Raw genomic sequence first — 17,998 nt, forward strand, 5'->3', positions numbered from 1 at the left:
TCATTGTTACCTTATCTTGCTGCATTAACACTTCTCTTTACCTTGATTACCTAAGATCGATTTAATGAAAGGAGCAAGGCCAGCTATGCCATGTGCCCACATGTGATTGGCTTGGTAAATGAGAGTGGAGAGAGAGAGAGAGAGAGGAAGAGAGAGAGTGAAGAAAGCAATGGCAATGGTTTTTTTTAAAATAGACCGAAAAACAAGCGGCCAGCCCGCAATTTATAGCAGCTAGCTGATTGCCGAGAGAGAGAGAGAGAGAGAGAGAGAGAGAGAGAGAGAGAGAGAGAGAGAGAGAGAGAGAGAGAGAGAGAGAGAGAGAGAGAGAGAGAGAGAGAGAGAGAGAGAGAGAGAGAGAGACGCAGATAGAGAGCAAGCAGTTGACATGCAGAGGTGACATAGAGAAGAGGCAGAGGCAATTGACGTGCAGAGGTGATGTAGAGCAGAGGTAGAGGCAATTGACGTGCAGAGGTGACGTAGAGTAGAGGTAAATTATTTTAATTCGTTTGCTTTGCTTTTCCATGATGCTGCACAACAAAGACACTTCTCCATCGCCATCTTCTTCAGCACATATCTTCATCACTCCAGGTCGGGGAGAGGGAGAGAGAGGGGACTACTGCTGCAAAACGTCATCACTCCAGGCCGAGCCTATTAATATAGAATCTGCAGGCTCAGCCGTTGCGTGAATCGTCATGAGGCAGCTCGCATAGAGAGAGGACTATTGCTGCTCTCTACTGTTGCACAACGTAATCACTCCAGGCCGGGCCTTTTATTATAGAATCTGCAGGCTCAGCCCTTGCGTGAATCGTCATGAGGCATGACTCCAAGCCGAAGAGAAAAAATAAAAGACTGTTGCATTTTGGCTCAGTGCAGGCCAGAGAACACTAGCTCACAGCATTTTGGCTCACTCCATGCCACAGAGAGAGAGAGAGAGAGAGAGAGAGAGAGAGAGAGAGAGAGAGAGAGAGAGAGAGAGAGAGAGAGAGAGAGAGAGAGAGAGAGAGAGAGAGAGAGAGAGAGAGAGAGAGACTACAGTTTGAGACGCAAGATACTGATATACACACAAAAATCAAGGTAAAAATATCCACGCTGCAGTCTGGGACTCAAGATGCTAATATAGACACAAAAACAAGGTAAAAAAATTAACGATGATATTGTTCGTCTAAGGCTCCTGAAAAGGGATGCTGTGTCGACAAAAATTGTTAATCTGGCTGCTAAAAAGGGATGTTGTGCCTCTCTTTAGATGCAACCTTTGAATTCATCTAGCTATACGCAAGATGCTGATGCGAAGCAAGGGCCTCTGTCCATATGCAATCACCTACGCATGCATCTTGAAGGAATGTGACTCTACGCAAGATGTTGATATGTGCTTAAAAATTTACTCTGATATTATAAGTGAGGGATTGTTGTAAAACATTGTTGTGCTTGGCAATGTCTTCATCGATATGTATGCCAAATGCGGCGCACTTTGTAAACCCCTTTATCGAGAATGCCGTCTCTTGGAGTGCATTGATTGCGGGATATGTCGGAGAGAGAGAGAGAGAGAGAGAGAGAGAGAGAGAGAGAGAGAGAGAGAGAGAGAGAGAGAGAGAGAGAGAGAGAGAGAGAGAGAGAGAGAGAGAGAGAGAGAGAGCTATGATGAGAACCTAATACAATCCTTGTCTAAGCCAATGTTTGGGTTAAAAAAAAGAAAAAGAGAGATACAAGGCCGCAATCACCTACGCGTGCATCTGAAAGGCATGCGCATTGTGTACGCAAGATGCTGATATGGACACACAAATTCTTGATGATATTGTTAGTCTGAGGCTACTAAAAAGAGATGTAGTGCTAGGCACTGCCTTGGTCACTGTGTATTCCAAATGCGGTGCACTTGAGAAAGAACAAAAAAGTGCTTAAGGATCTTTTTATCCGGAATGTTTTCTCTTGGAGTGCATTGTTTGCGGGATGCGTGTAACAGGAGTAGGCCAAAAAGCTCAAGGCTATTTTCAGTGGATGCAAAGCAAGGGCCTCTCTCTAGATGCAATCACATACGCATGCATCTTGACCTTCTGTACCAAGGCACTAGGATTCATGCTGATATTCACGATAGTGGGTAGCTTGAAACGAATGCATACTTGGAAACATGTTGGTCAATTTATATGTCAAGTGTTGTCATTGCGGAACAAGTCTTTGACAAGCTTACCGTATGGGACATCGTCTTGTGGAACGCATTGATTGCAGGATATGCTCAACAGAGATGCAATCAGCTATGCATGCATCTTGAAGGCTTGTGGCTCTACCCCAGATGTTGATATGGGCTTAAATATTTGCTATGAAATTGTTAGCCAAGGGCTGTCCCTTGGCAATGCCTTGCTCCACACACACACATTTTCTCGCGCAACACCCCCAAGCAAGCAGCAATAAAGGCTAGACAAGAAAAATTGGAGAGCAAGAGACTGAGTCTTTCTTTTGTGAGCTCACTTAAAGACTGTGCTAAGGAGAAGTTATGTACCAAGGCAGTAGCATCCCTGCTGATATTTGCGATTGTGGGTTACTTGAAAAGAATGCATACTTGGGGAAAATGTTGGTCAATATGTATGTCAAGTGCGGTGCATCTATCAAGTCTTTGACAAGGTTAGTGTGCGGGATGTCATCTTGTGGAATGTAGTGATCGCAGGATATGCCCAGACAAGGCTAGGAAGCTGTGGGCTGTTTTCAGCTGGTGCGTAGCAAGGGCCTATCTCTAGACACGTGCATCTTAAAGGCATGCACATTGTGGCTCTACGCAAGATGCTGATATAGACACAAAAATTCACGATGATATTGCTAGTCTAAGGCTGCTGAAAAAGGATGTTATGCCAACCTGTTTTTAGTAGAGGGCCTCTCTCCAGATGCAATCCCCTATGTATGAATTCATGTGGCTCCATGCAAGATGCTGATGCAAAACGAGGACCTCTGCCCCATATGCAATCACCTACGCATGCATCTTGAAGGAATGTGACTCTATGCAAGATGTTGATATGGGCTTAAAAATTTACTCTGATATTATTAGTGAGGGGCTGTTGCAAAAGATTGTTGTGCTTGGCAATGCCTTAGTCGATATGTATGCCAAATGTGATGCGCTTTGTAAAGCACAAAAAGTTCTTGAGGACCTTCTATCCAGAATGTCGTCTCTTGGAGTGCATTGATTGCGGGATATGCACAACAAACGTAGGGCCAGAGAGCTCCAGGTTGATTTCAGCGGCGGATGAAAAGCGAGGACTTCTCTCGAGGTGCAGTCATATACGTGTGCATCTCGAAGGCATATGGCTCTACAAGATACAGATATGGGCATAAAAATTCTTGCTAGTATTGTTACTCAAGGGCTGTTGAAAAAGGATATTGTGCTTGACAATGCCTTGGTTGGCATGTTTGCTAAATGTGGTGCCCTTAAGAGAGCACAAAAAGTGCTCGAGGAGATTTCTGTTTGGAGTGTGGACTCTTGGAATGCAATGATTTAAGGATTTGCCACACAGAGGTAGGGCCAAAAAGCTCCAATCTATTTTCAGCAGATGCGAAGCAAGGGTCTCTCTCCAAATACAATCACTTAAGTATGCATCTTGAAAGCATGTGGCTCTACGTAAAATGCTAATGTGGGCACAAAAATTCACAATTGTATTGCTAGTTAGAGGCAGCTAGTGAAAAAAGACGTCGTACCTTGCACTGCCTTGCTCGATATGTATGCCAAACATTGATTGTGGGATACTCACAATAAGAGCAAGGATAGAAATCTCTATGCTATTTTCAACGGATGCAAAGTGAAGGCCTTTGTCCATATGAAATCACCTACGCGTGCATCTTGAAGGCATGTGGCTCTATGCAGGATGCTGATATGGGCTTCAAAATTCACTCTATATCGTTAGTCTCGGGTTGTTGCAAAAAAATGTCATGCTTCACAATGCCTTGGTCGATTTGTAAGCCAAATCTGGTGTACTTTAGGGAGCACACAAAGTGCTCGAGGACATTCCTATCTAGATTGTCGTCTCATGGAGTGCAATGATTACGGGATATGCGCAACGAAAGCATGTTGAAGGAATGTGGCTCTACGCAAGATGATGATATGTGCATAAAAATTCACATTGATATTGTTACTTAGGGAATTCTGAAAAAAAATATCCTTCTTGGCATTGCCTTGGTTGATATGTATGCCAAATTTGGTGCACTTCAGAAAGCACATAAAGTGCTTGAGGAGATTTCTGTTTGGAACATCCTCTCTTGGACTGTATGGATTGTGGGATATGCACAACAGGACCAGGTCAAAAATCTTTATGCTGTTTTCAGCTGATGCAAATTGAGGGCCTCTCTCCTGATGCAATCACACACGTGTACATCTTGAAAGCATGTGGCTCTATGCAATGTTGGTATGGACATAAAAATTCATGCTGATATTGTTAGTGAGGAGTCATTGAAAAAGATGTTGTGCTTGGAAATGCCTTGATTGACATGTTTGCTATATGTGGTGCAGTTTAGAGAGCACTAGAACTTCTTGAAAATCTTTCCGTCCAGAGCTAGAATGCAGCGATTGCAAGATTTGCCCCACAGGGACAGTTTTTGGCTATTGCAAAACGATGGCCTCTCTCCTGATTGTTGCAGGATTTGTTCCACAAGGGCGACGCCAGAACCTCTAGGTTGTTTTCAGTAGATGTAAATTGAGGGCTCTTGGAGAAAGATGTCGTGCTTGGCCATGTTTTGATCAATATGTATGCCAGATGGGGTGCCCCAAAGACTGTGAGTTTGTGTATGTGTATGTGTGTGAGCTTATGGACGGACAATCCAGCAGATTCAACCTACCCTAAGACAACGGACATGAAAAGCAATGCAGGTAATGGTAGGCATGATAGAAAAATTGAATGTGATAATCAACATGTTGGAAGAAGTTGGGGAAGGGATGACGATGACACAACACATACTGGTGGGAAGGTGATGCAACAATGCAAGGGAGGTCTAGCAACCGATCCATCCAACATTGTGCTTCAATGTAGACGACCAACAACAAAGGTACACTTATATTTCGTGTTTTGATTTCCTCTTTTGTGATCTCAAAAGTTCTTAGATTACATCCTGTATAAAATAAAGCAATGAATTTATATCAATTTTATTGAAAAGATTTTAGATGAAGGTGGCAAAGACTTGTTATGCCCAACAAAGGGACATATGGAGAATACACCAACACATGGCAACGTGGAATAATACATGTCTTTATAAAACATCGGTAATGAGTTCTCCTTGTATAATTATAATATTTTAACAATAAAAAGTCCTTCCGACACCGGAGGAGAAGCATAAGTCCCCCTTCAACATTGGAGGGGATGAAAGTGGCGGGGGAAGGGCAGGTTCCCTATGGTATCTTTATAAATGTGGAGAATGGTGCCAACTCCACACCATACATACGTATGGTTTTTTCTTCTTTTTACGGACACAAGCATCACAAATGCACGAAATGCATCTTGTTTCGTTTTTATTATAGTATGGAAATGTTTACATCCATAATCTTTTCATGCAAAATCTCATTTGTGATGCGAGGTCATAGAGTTTTTGGTGAAAGCTTTGAGGAGAGATGCTATTGAATCATCATCACGAGCTATGACATGCGGTAAAATCCACACCACTATCACTTTTTTACTTCTTATCATTTACTATATACATAGTGAAGTAATCAAGGCAAACTAGTTCTTCTTTGTGGGTGCGCGAGAGCAGCTATGAAGGACTGCACACTCTTCACGGTGGAGATGAGAGCAGTAGGAAGCAACACTACGATTCCATGGTCTCCCCCTCATTTCATTTCATTGCGTTTCGCTTCACATTGTTAACGTTTTCCATTTCATTTGATTTCATGTATCTTGAATTCAGGTGAATTTCTATTACGATGTAGCCACTGCCTTCTACGAGTATGCGTGGGGCCCATCCTTCCACTTTGCAAGCAGGTAATGTGTGTGTGTGTGTGTGAATGAGAATGAGAGAGAGAGAGAGAGAGAGAGAGAGAGAGAGAGAGAGAGAGAGAGAGTCAATGTACGTAGGATAGCAAAATCACCATCAAAACTATATTGATTGCACAAATTTTTAGTACCAGAATTTTGGACTCTGCAGTAGCAGGTCTTGAGATCAAGACTCGTGGGTAGGTATAAGAGGTCTCTTGGAATCTCTTGAGAATGTTCCTACAACTTAAGTCATAAAAGGAAATGCCAATTGTCTCCATCTTGATAATGTGCTCATTTGTGCTTGTGATTTTATGTGCCAGCGGAGCTTTAATAACTGGACTGAACAATGACGACAAGCAAATCAAGAGAGGCATTGTAAGTGCATAAGATATAAAAGTTTGCTGCATTAAAGAAGACCAACTTTTGTATTGTAATGGCATGCCCCTTCATACACCTAGCAAACAAAAACTTCCTTATTGGCGAGCACTTTCATCATGTGAAGTTGGTAACTAGGTATAATTGCTTATAAACACTTTCTTCCAAGTATAATTGCTATTTTTTCTCGATGGTCAGTTGTTGAATCAGCAATTTGGTTTCAACCACTTGTGTGATTTCTTAAAGGTAAGACTTAGAAAGTGTTCATGCTTATGAATGAGAAGTTTGAGCAATTATGTAACATGAGGAAGAAAACAATGAATCATGAATACAAGCACACAATGACAATATTCTAACTAGGCAAATAAACACACCAAGTAGTTGCAAAAAGCTAAAGAAGTTAAGCAATTGAGCATTGTCAAGTGTGCTTTTAGGCGGACTTCATGAAAATTCCAATGCCAGATAACTCTTACGATGCGATCTACAACCTTGAGGCTCTTGTTGCCATGCACCGCATTTGGTAATGAATATATGTCTTCATGGAATGATGCCTTATTCAAATCATTTTTCTAAAATATCTATATCTACAATAAAAGAGAAAGGTGTCGGAACCTAACAGGTCAAATATCATAGATTGACCGTTCACTCATGGTTTCATTTTTTTTAAAAAAATTTCCATAGTTTATGTATATGAACTGTCACTAATTGCCAAACCTAGTCAAAATATTCAATTGTCCTTTCATTTTTTGTATAGCTAGATCTCATAACTAGGAGTTTCCTTAAACCCAAGATACTACTCTTGATCATGTGCAACAAAAAGTCATAATATTTGTTTTCTTTGCCAACGAAGTAATAAGGCCATTTGAGCAATATACATCAAACTTGTGAAGTTTGTGTGTATTATATTTTCAAACATTATGAAAAGGGGCACTACGTACATTCATAATAAATGTACCAAGAAACCTCAGGCTCGTGTCGAGCCTTGAGGGATCGCGTGAAACAAAAAAAACGACAATGCTTAAGATAAAGGTGAGACATAAGCTATGAACCCTAGCGCCCCCCCCCCCCCCCCCCCAAGTGAAGAGAATAAGTGAGAAGATGAAAAGACAAGGTGAATCCCCCCTTCCAAAGATGCCAAATATGGATGCAAGATGGACCAATTAGAGGGCAGGTTTCAAAGCTAAAGACCTCCCCATATAAAAAGTCAATTTTTAATCAAATGAGACACAAGCTATGAACCCTTATCCAATGGTAGCGATCATGACTATAAGGATTGTCTGATTCCACTCATCTGAGTTCTTTCTTTTTCTAATGGCAAAAAGAACTACCTCCCTGCTTTCTTCGTAATCTTTGTGAAGCTAATGTCATTCTTGAAAACCTTGTGGTTCCTGGCCTTCCAAGTGTGTTGAAAGAAGCAGAATCTAACAATCTGTGTATAGATTAGAAGCGTTTGGCTTTTCATCACCTTCCCTCCTAAGAACAAATCATTCTTGAAAAATTATATCTTCCAAGTCCTTTGGATCCATTTACATAACTTGCATGCCATGCCTCTAATTGCTTGGTACTCCTTGAATAAGTGAGCGGGGTTCTCACTTGCTGTTTTGCACCCCGAGCACCTATTTGAGCTAATATCCCTAGCTAGAATCTTGACTCCAACCGACATAGTGTCCCCAAATCACCTTCCACAAGAAGGTTTTCATCGAGAGCGGCCATTGTGGATTCCAAATGTTTGCCGCTATCTCCACATATCTAGATTTCGCCCATTACTTATCCCGCTGCTTGTTGAAGGGGAAAACCAATCGGTCTACATCATTAGGATGTGGTAGATGTTCTTGGTTTGCAGGTTGAAAAAATGTCTGCATTTGGGCCATTTATTTTAAGGATGTCAACAAGCTATGCATTAATCTTGGTGTCATTTATAGCTTCAAATCTCTTTTGAAGGTTTCTCTCTACAAGGAGTTATATCGAATGTTAAAGCCTGGCCAATATCTAGCTGGATGTGATTGGTGTATGACAAAGCATTATGATCCAGAATCTTCACTACACAGAACTATTAAGGTTGTTTGAAGGTTTAAACATGGGCATATCATTCCATCTGGAAGTGTTTAAGTTTAATCCTAGATTTTGTGCAATGAATAAGAGTACTTGAGTAGACACGTTTTACGTAAGTATAAACCTCTAATTGTGATTTCTTTGGAGAGTGCAGGCTTAGATTGAGTATGATAATGGACTACCAGACATACCCACTACCGTTGAATATATACAAGCTTTGAAAGATGCAGGATTTCAAGTAATTGCATGCATATCAAGGCTAAGTATATTTTGCCTTTTTAGATATTGTTGAAAGAAAAAGATCCAAAAATGTGCTAGCACCTTGTGAACACAAATATACAATTGCTATAAAATTGTGTTCCAAGATAAGAGGAATTCTACTCATTGTGATAATTTTTAAGATGCCACAGACCTACATATAAGGATACAAAGCTTCAAATTATAAGCCTTAGGATATTACACACTGCATTGGTGACCGCTATTCCTATCGCTTGTACTACCCATCAACACTCTCTAGCTAGGAACTGGGCTTTGAGTGGCATAAACATGCAACCATTTCCTTGCTAGCAGCTACATAGGCTCCATAGTTCGAAGGGCTTTTGGATGAAGTTCTAAGGCTAGCCATTCTTTTTCATCAATCATTTTTTTCCTTCACCTGTCAATTTCATTTCTTCCAGTTATTCACAATAGACTATGCACATCTCCTCTGCCCCATCATATGCTTGCCATATGAAAATGGGCTAGCTACCACATTTATGACAAGTTCCCAATTTTCAAATGGTGATGGGTAAGCTCCCTGATTGAAATTATATTTTGAAATAACTAGTCATGTTTTATATTTTTATCACACTTTCTTTGCCATCTAGGGATCACATATATAGAAAGTGAATTCTAATTAGATACATCAAAATATAATCTTTTTTCAATAACTAACACCTTCGACTTTATACATATGGAGGATTTGGCGCAGTTCTCAGTAGCATTATCCTTATAAAAGTATTGTATGTTTATAACAATATTTTGATTATAAACCATGCAATGGTATTGGATCTAAAATTATGACAACATTCTTATACATCTAGACATGAAATCATTGATCCCGGACAAAAAGTCGAAACAATATATATCTAATCATAGAAACACATGTACCCACCACGATAAAATTCTAGCATAATGCACACCTTTCCATGGTTTATTATATATGAAGAAAAAGATTTTGATTAAATATATGAAGAAAAGGTTTTGATTAAATATAATAGTCTATCATCCTGGTTTTTCGTTGGCCTCATGAAATTTCATTGAGAAGAAGGGCTTACAGATTAACCAAGGCGATATGAATTCCATATGTGTAAGCAATCCTCGTTCTAGGGTAAGTGGGTGTACTTGCTGCATAGATGATAAAGATATAGTCATGTAAGATGGATTTGGTTTCAAATATGGTTTCTTATACCTTAAGTTAGAGCTTTTCCCCTGAAATGGCTCTATAAGACTGAAAGTAAAGGGAACCTGTAATTCAAATACATTTTTGTTAAGAAAGGGGTACTATTTATAAATTTTAATCAACATTTTTAGAGGAATAGAACAAATGTGTCTTATAACCCCAACACCTTTTTTTTTTTTGCCAAACTCACAATAGTGATTGGATATATACTCCAAGCCATGGCATCAACCAACAACCTAGTCACAAAAAGTCAGATACATCAGCTGTGATAAACAATGCCACCGTATGTCACCCACAACAAAGGGAAACTTAGATGGGCTTGGGGTTGTCACCAAGGAGAGAGCCCTGCCACATCGTACACCCCTTTGATCGCCAAACCAATGCAAAAGAACATAACGGTGTAAAGGGAAGCAGCATCACTTTTTTTTCTTCTTTCTTTTAAGCAGACTTAGGCCCGTGTCACATTGGGGCAGGCAAATGCGGTCCAAGCTGAGATGGGGCACCGTTATTCGCTGGAGAAAAAAAGCGAAGTTGGCAGCGAGGTATTGTCAGAGGGGCGGCCTACCTTGCCCGGCCATCTTCCCAAAGGGGTGGACAACTGAAAAAGTGAAGGCGAGAGAGCGCAAGAGAGGTCTTGAACTCCGTCCTGCAGCGTGAACGGCGCTCGTCAAACCACTTGGCTGATGCCTGTTCGCTAAATTTTAAAGCGAACATTACAGTATTGACCCAGTGTGACATGAAAAGGCTGCCACTGCCTGGAAAATCCCCATGGCCGCTCGTCCTAGTGTGACACGGGACTTATAGTGTTGGTCGTAGATCCAGAGACACTTACAACATGGCTAATGAGGTCCAATTTCTGGCCCTCAAATCCATCAACATTAGTGTCGGACTGGATGGATTCATTGGTCATCCGAGTCTCTATGGTGGGACCCAACAAGCGACTCTAGTTTCTCTTGCATCTGTTAACCCTCACGGCTCACAGACACCCTATTACCTACGACGGATGTTGTAACCTACGGCGGACATTGTTTTATTTATTTGGTAGAGTCAGGTACCGGGCTTGTCAGTCCAATAGGAAAAGGGTAAGAGTGATCGCCGATGAGAGGCGCACTCTAACTGTAACATTCAAGGGATTAGTTGGCTAAGCATAGGCACCCAAGTGTGAATGCGGCGAGCTCATATAAAAGTCAACTAAACCTAAAATTCACTCATTCTCTCATTTGTGCAATAGAAGAGTGCTCTTGCTCCATCTCCATCTCCATTTTCTTCTTCTTCACCTCCTTGTGTGTGTGTGTATGAGAGAGAGAGAGAGAGAGAGAGAGAGAGAGAGAGAGAGAGAGTGGACGATCGAGCATTACGAAGGCACGACGGCAGCGGCAAAGCGGTTGAGCACGGCGAAGCGGCGGCTCCTTCTTCTTTGCGGCGAGGAATCCTCCACGAAGCAAGCGTAGAGCGGTGAGTGACACACCATCGCCTTCTTTGAGCTTACTAGTTTAGGCTTGTTGTGTGCTTGGAGCCATTTGTGGCTCGCACACGGTGTATTGGCAAGTTCCTTGCATTGACATGTGCGACATACGCGCACATTTTTGGCGCCGCTGCCGGGGAATGCCATACATGAAGCTCGAGTAGCACTCTGTGCTTCTCCGTGGTGCAATTTCTATTGTAGGAAAGGTAAAGAAGGAGTGTGTGTGTGTGTTAAGAAGAGAGATTTGGTGTTATACTGTGTGTTTTTTTTGTTAATGGAGTTTTTAAAGGTTCTGTGTTTATTCTCTGTGTATTAAGGTAGTTAGTTTTCTTTGTTAATAGAGATTTCAAAGGTTTTGTGTTTATTCTCTATGTATTAAGGTAGTTAGTTTTCTGTGTACAATAAGTAGGAAGTAGATTAGTGAGAGTTAATAGAGTATGTTAGTGTGTAACAGTAGGTGTATTAGTTAGAAGTAGGTAGATAGAGCGTGTGTGTGCTCTCGCGCAGGCCGCGGCGGCCTTATCGTTAAAAATAATAAAAAATTAAATTAAAAAAATTAAATTAAAAAATAAAATTAAAAATTTTAAAGGTAGGACCGGGATCGGGAATATCTCCTAGATCCAATCCCAGACTCAAGCCCAAGCTCACGCTCAGGCCTAGGTCTCAGTCGCCTTTTAAAAAAACGAATAGCTTCACACGTAGCTAAAAATCGATTTTTTGAGGACCAACGGAACGTCAGATGCCCGAAAATTGTACTGTAAAGCACACAGCGACCCTTTTAAGTGATACGCTCGTTTCGAGCTATCACAAACTTCAATAAAAAAAATAAAACATTAAAAAACATTCAAAAAACATCAAAAACAAAAAAAAATCAAGTAGAAAACGGGGTGCAAAACACCCACAAAACAAAGCAAGTAACCTTTGAGGGTACTTGCCGACACTTGTAGGGCACCCAAAGCACATTTATCTATGCTTTGGTCGTGTGCTAGAGTCCGAATAACTAGCTAGTGCTTCGATTTACGGGGGTACTCACTATCCTTCCATGCTAGGGTCTATGCCCTCGGCGGGGACCCAAGGTAGTGCAACCCAAGACCCAAATATAGCGGCTAGCGACTTTTCCTCTGACTTCGATATTATGGAAGAGCATCTTACACAAAGCCCCGGGGGAACAAATGAAACCGTACCTAGCTGGGCCCAACAACCTAGAACTAGTGTTTTTAGCCGTTTGATGGAAACTTTAGTAGAGCTACGCGCTCTGAACCTACGGCTAGTGAAGTAAACGAAGGGGGTGGGGAAGTAGAATCACCATTCACATCTCCTGTAGACCCCACACTCCCTCAGAGTGTCCACGTGGACATTCTACCTACCTCATTTAATGAGGGCCCTACCGAGCTACCACCTTCCAAAGTCGCCTCTAAGGTAGCGGTGACTAAAAGTCAAAACACGGGAAGCAACATTGCATCCACCTCACGGCAACCCTCTAGTACACCAAGTTTGGACGGGGTATTTCTCAATGAAAATTGGGAATATGACCTACACACGGAGACTTTGACCGACCTATACATGGGCTACACATACCATGTGGGTTGGTTAGAAGTTGTATAATCTACATCTAGTGCCACTAGTCTAGAGGAACAACAACACATGATCTGCAATGTCATCCATACGATTATCCAGTCTGAGAGGCAAAATCGAGGAATAAACATACCTTCGACGGGTGCTATGCTATTTTTAGACACGGGCAAAGGGAAACAACCCACTCTATCACAAATGGAGACTCCCCCAGTGAGTCCCATCGATCCCCCATATGTTGTTTCACCAGGGATCTCAATGCAATCTGAGCCCACAAGTGATAGCTTTACTTTTCCAAGTCTAGCTCATCTTTCCCTTGATGACACCATGGCTACCATGCCTACCCCAATGATGGGCATGCCAAGAAACACGCCATGGACCTCGTTTGTTAGTAAAGCACCGCTACATGGTAGCTCAATGCCTGCAATAGTACCTACAAGTGCGAACCAATCGTATGCACCTATGGGTCCACGTACTCATGTAGTCCCTACCCCTCCCATTGTTTCAACTACCTATGCTCCACAACCACAATACACAAGTTCTTATTTCCATGGGACTATACCGGCTAGCATTAGCATGTCACATCCGACGTCTGCTATGCCTAGGGCCACTCATATGAACTATGGACCACCACATGGCACAACATCATACCCAACGTGGAACCCAAGGGCTTCCTATGCGCCAAGCCCAATGCCAATACCTAATCCACATGTAGTCTCTGGAGCACCTTTACCCACGGTACCTGCTCACTTAGGTGACTTGGCAACATTTGCTCAAGCTATTGGTCGATCTATTGCTGAGAATATGCGTAACACGCCTAATAGAGAGCCTATAAGTAAGGCAGTACAAATAGCCAAGCTCACACAAAAATTTAGTGGAGACGGGGATGTGAGAAAGCATATCGAAGTGTTTGAACAAATATGCGATTCTCTAGGAGAACACAATGACCTACATAAGAGAAATGCTTTAAGCCTAACCTTCAGTGGAAAGGCTGGGGATTGGTATAGAACCCTAAGGGTGGAAGAAAAAACGATTTACCCTACTCTTAGGAGACTGTTCTTAAAAGAATACATACGAGAGGGAGTGCTTTGGGGTGTAGCCTCTCAGCTCCAAAAAGCCCAACGAGAGGAAGGAGAGTCGGTGAGAGACTTTATAAGTCGCTTGAAGCATTTGAATTCTCGTTGTAATCTAAATGAGCGCTTCAACAATAACCAATTGCTTGATAGATTCATTAGGGGATTACGACATGAGGATATCTACAATGGCCTAGTCATTAGAGGTATCACCACTTGGGAAGCAGTCACCACCAATGCAATCCAATTGGAGGATAATTTAATGATTCAAGGAGAAAGAGTGTCTGTTGAGCCTAAATCTATTAGCTCACAAGCATCGGGGCATCAGCCAATGACCCTAAAGCCTATTTCTAGGGAGCCAAAGATATCTGAGATGACTTTAGCAGATCTTACCAAGGCTATTCAAGAGAGTCTTAGAGACAATCGTGCTCCGCAGAACAATCATATGTATCCAAGAAGGGAGCAACAATGGTGCTTAGTATGCTATGGACCGCATAGTACCAGTGAATGCCCTACTTTTAGAGTAAAATTCAATGGGAACGGCAATGCATTTGGAAGGTATGGTCATCAAGCTAAGGATTGCATAGTATTTAAGCGCGTGATGGCCAATACACCAACCTTAGCATGGACCAACACACCTCGAGTGCCTGCATTGATGCCGGCCCCACCTATTGAACAAACATCACAACATATGGTCCCTAGGGCCCAAAATTTTGTTCAAACAACACCCTTACCACCCCCAGTGCTAGGACCGCAACCACCACATCCAAGAATCACTTCTATGAATCAAGTGGGTTGTGAGTCATCTATTTCTTGTTTGGAAGGCTATGAGGAAGATATAGATCCTAATATCGCCTATGGGATGGATGTGTTTGAAGAAAGTCCACAATACTACATGGAGGACTATTGGGGACAAGTCAAACCTGTATATGGCAAGTAGCTGTTCTTGCGGCAAGAGGCCAAAATATAAATTACACCGCTAAGAGACCACCTCTTCAATGCTATGAGTGTGGAGGTCCACATCGTGAAGCCGAGTGTCCTATTAGGCTACAAAAGAACGCCACACTAATGCAAACCAATCAAGCAAGCACGTCTACAATGCCGATACTCATGTGTAATCGATGTGGCATAGATCATTTGATTGCCCAATGTCCAAATAATCCAAATGCACGGAAGATCACACCATTAAACTTGATTGAAGTTACCGAGGAGCCATCACCAAGTACACCCGTGGTACCAGTAAACGTACTCACACAATTGATGCTCCAAAAACAAAATTATATTCTTGAGGAAAGAGACACGACATCAATTGCCCAATCTCAGAAAAAGAAGAAAACACGAAGAAAGAGATCTCAGAAAGCAGCGAAGTCAGACCCCAGTTCAAAGACCAACATAGGGACTGGTGATGACCCCGTATATATGAACGACGCTGAAGAAGATTCTAATTCAGGTGAAACCATGGAGACCAAAACGACCACTAACATAGAAACCAACAAGGAAGATCTTCATGAGCCACAATGGCCAGGATCCAAAAAGAAGATAGGAACTTACCCAAACCCTACAGAGGAGATTGAGCGAGTCAAGCAAGTAAGGAGTTTGGTAGAAGATACCCAAAGGGATCTAGAACCAGCACCTAGGAAGATCCAGATTATAGACATCGTGTTCCCTACGCAACAACAACCTCACCAAGTCCACAGACCCTTGGACATACCTAGTGTCATCCAAGAAGAAGGTGACTTAAAGTCATGGGAAAGTGGGCGTACTCACTTCTTGATGGAAAGAATGTTTACAGAGGGACTACCTGATCCTATCGAAGAAATGGAGATCCCATCTTCCCCACGTCAAGGGACTCAAGGCCAAAAGGTGCCGTTAAACATTGCCAAATTGATGGATTTCATGTCTTCAGAAGTTAGAACCACCATCATGTCCAAACTATATAAAGACCCCAAGCTAGTCTCAGCCCTTCGAGCCTTCCTCAATGGAGAACTGAAGTTTGGGCTACCACAATTTGCACAGATGGATGGAGCTGGGGAGATGCCAATAGAGGAGGAAGACATAGATCCACAACCGAACCTAGATGAGAACCTTGTTATAGAAATACCTGTTAACAAGTTGGGACAATACTTTGAGGGTGATGAATCTAATGCGACTATACCAATCACTACTAAGGGATTAACTGTGAAGGAAATCCTTGATGGTGGCGCTGGGGTTAGCATGGCGACTAAAAATGGCTGGGAAACTATGGGAAGACCTCACCTTGCGACCACAACCATAGTAGTGAAGATGGCCAATGGGTCTATTGTTAAACCTATTAGGATGCTAGAAGATCTCAAGATCAAGGTCTTTGGACATAAAATAAGGATTACCTTTATTGTTATGGATTTCTCCAAACACACTATGGAATTGGAGATGATCTTAGGATGTCCTTTCATGAGGGAAGCAAAAATGGTGCATGACTGGTCTAAAAACCATGTCTACTTGCAGTTCCAAGATTCTGTCATTCGAGTGGATCTTGTGACGGGTCGAGCACATCCTCTAGGAAACAGTTTTATAATTGATCATAGATCTGACACCACAGTTCACTCGGCCCCATTGCAGTATTGTTACACGTGTAAAGCGGACAGTGATGTTGGGGAAGATTCTCCTTATATGGATATACTACCTGGGATGACTGAGTCGGACAATGTGGATTCGGTCCACCTAGAAGCAACCATAGATACTTGGGGAAATAGGGGGACGACCTGGGTAACACCTAAGGGGGATGAAATACCACCACTTATACCCTTAAACATGCTAGAAGCAATGCATATAGCTTCTGATGATCTACAAGATGAAAGTTTGACTGTCATTGAAACCAGTAGCGCCTCACAAGACTATAGCCCACACGATTTGGGGTCAGAATCATCAGTTGAAATTGACTCTGAGGACAAAGAATCTGAGCTAAATCTTAGTGAAAATGTAGGGACAAACCATTCAGTGCCCAGTGGTAACCTAGATGATAATCTATCCAAGGGAGCAGAAGACACAAGTAGTGATTCATCTAGTGAGTCTTCACTAGAAATCGACCGTAATCGAGAATTAAACAAGAAGAGTAAGAGATATAAGAGGCGACAATATCGAGCAAATGTGCGTGCTAGAATAAATGAAAAGAAATCTATCGCAGAATGGCTTAATTATATAGGGGCATGTGATGCTCATCGAAAGTTGGTAGATAACTAGGGTGAATACCTTCAAAGCATTATGTGGTGTAGTCCACAACCCATTGACATCGCACAACTAGGGGCTACAGATAAGCCAAAGTTGAGCCGTACCGTAAGGAGACGAGAAAATCGAGAGTTAGCTCAACAAAAAAAGGAATCAGAAGTTAAAACACAGTCCATAGAACAACATGACCCCACAGACTTACACCCTGCACCTGAACATTTTAAATCCTATACCATAGAGGAACGTAAGGTTGTGTATACAAAGGCTCAAAGAAAACCTATCGATGGTAGCAATGGAGTGTATGATGGTCCAGTGATAGTTAAGGAAATAGAGTTAGCAAACCCAGGAGAAGAGTCTAAACCTGTCTTCATTGCCCAAGATCTGACAGCGACTAAGGAATGTGTACTTAAAGAAATTCTAAAGGAATTCAGGGATATATTTGCCTGGACTTATCATGATATGAAAGGTGTTCCACCTCTTGTGGTGCAGCACACAATCCCCATGAATAGCATGGCTAAACCAGTTCAGCAACGACCCTACCCAATGAATCCTAAATATGTAAAGATCGTTCAAGAAGAGATTGAAAAGCTTGTGGAATGTGGATTCATATACCCTATTGAGCACTTAGAATGGGTGTCTCCAATAGTGATTGTGCCAAAGAAGAATGGGAAACTCAGAGTGTGCGTGGATCTCAAGAAGGTCAATGCCGCCACTAGGAGGGACCATTACCCCTTGCCATATTGAGAACATGTGCTTGAAAGAGTTGCAAGAAAGGAAGCTTATAGCTTTTCAGATGGGTACTCTGGCTACAATCAAACCACAATTACGGTGGAGGAAGAAGCTAAAACAGCCTTTATAACCGAATTTGGAGTGTTCGCAT

General features: G+C 42.0%; 1 pseudogene; it reads left to right on the top strand.

The window, feature by feature from the left end:
* The first annotated feature begins 4,824 nt into the window (after positions 1–4,824).
* LOC147422482 (cycloartenol-C-24-methyltransferase-like) overlaps positions 4,825–17,998 on the top strand; it is a 55,443-nt pseudogene continuing 42,269 nt past the window's right edge.

The sequence above is a fragment of the Adiantum capillus-veneris genome, chromosome 27 (assembly GCF_014529385.1).
Source record: "Adiantum capillus-veneris isolate H3 chromosome 27, ASM1452938v2, whole genome shotgun sequence".
Classification (NCBI taxonomy): Eukaryota; Viridiplantae; Streptophyta; class Polypodiopsida; order Polypodiales; family Pteridaceae; genus Adiantum; species Adiantum capillus-veneris.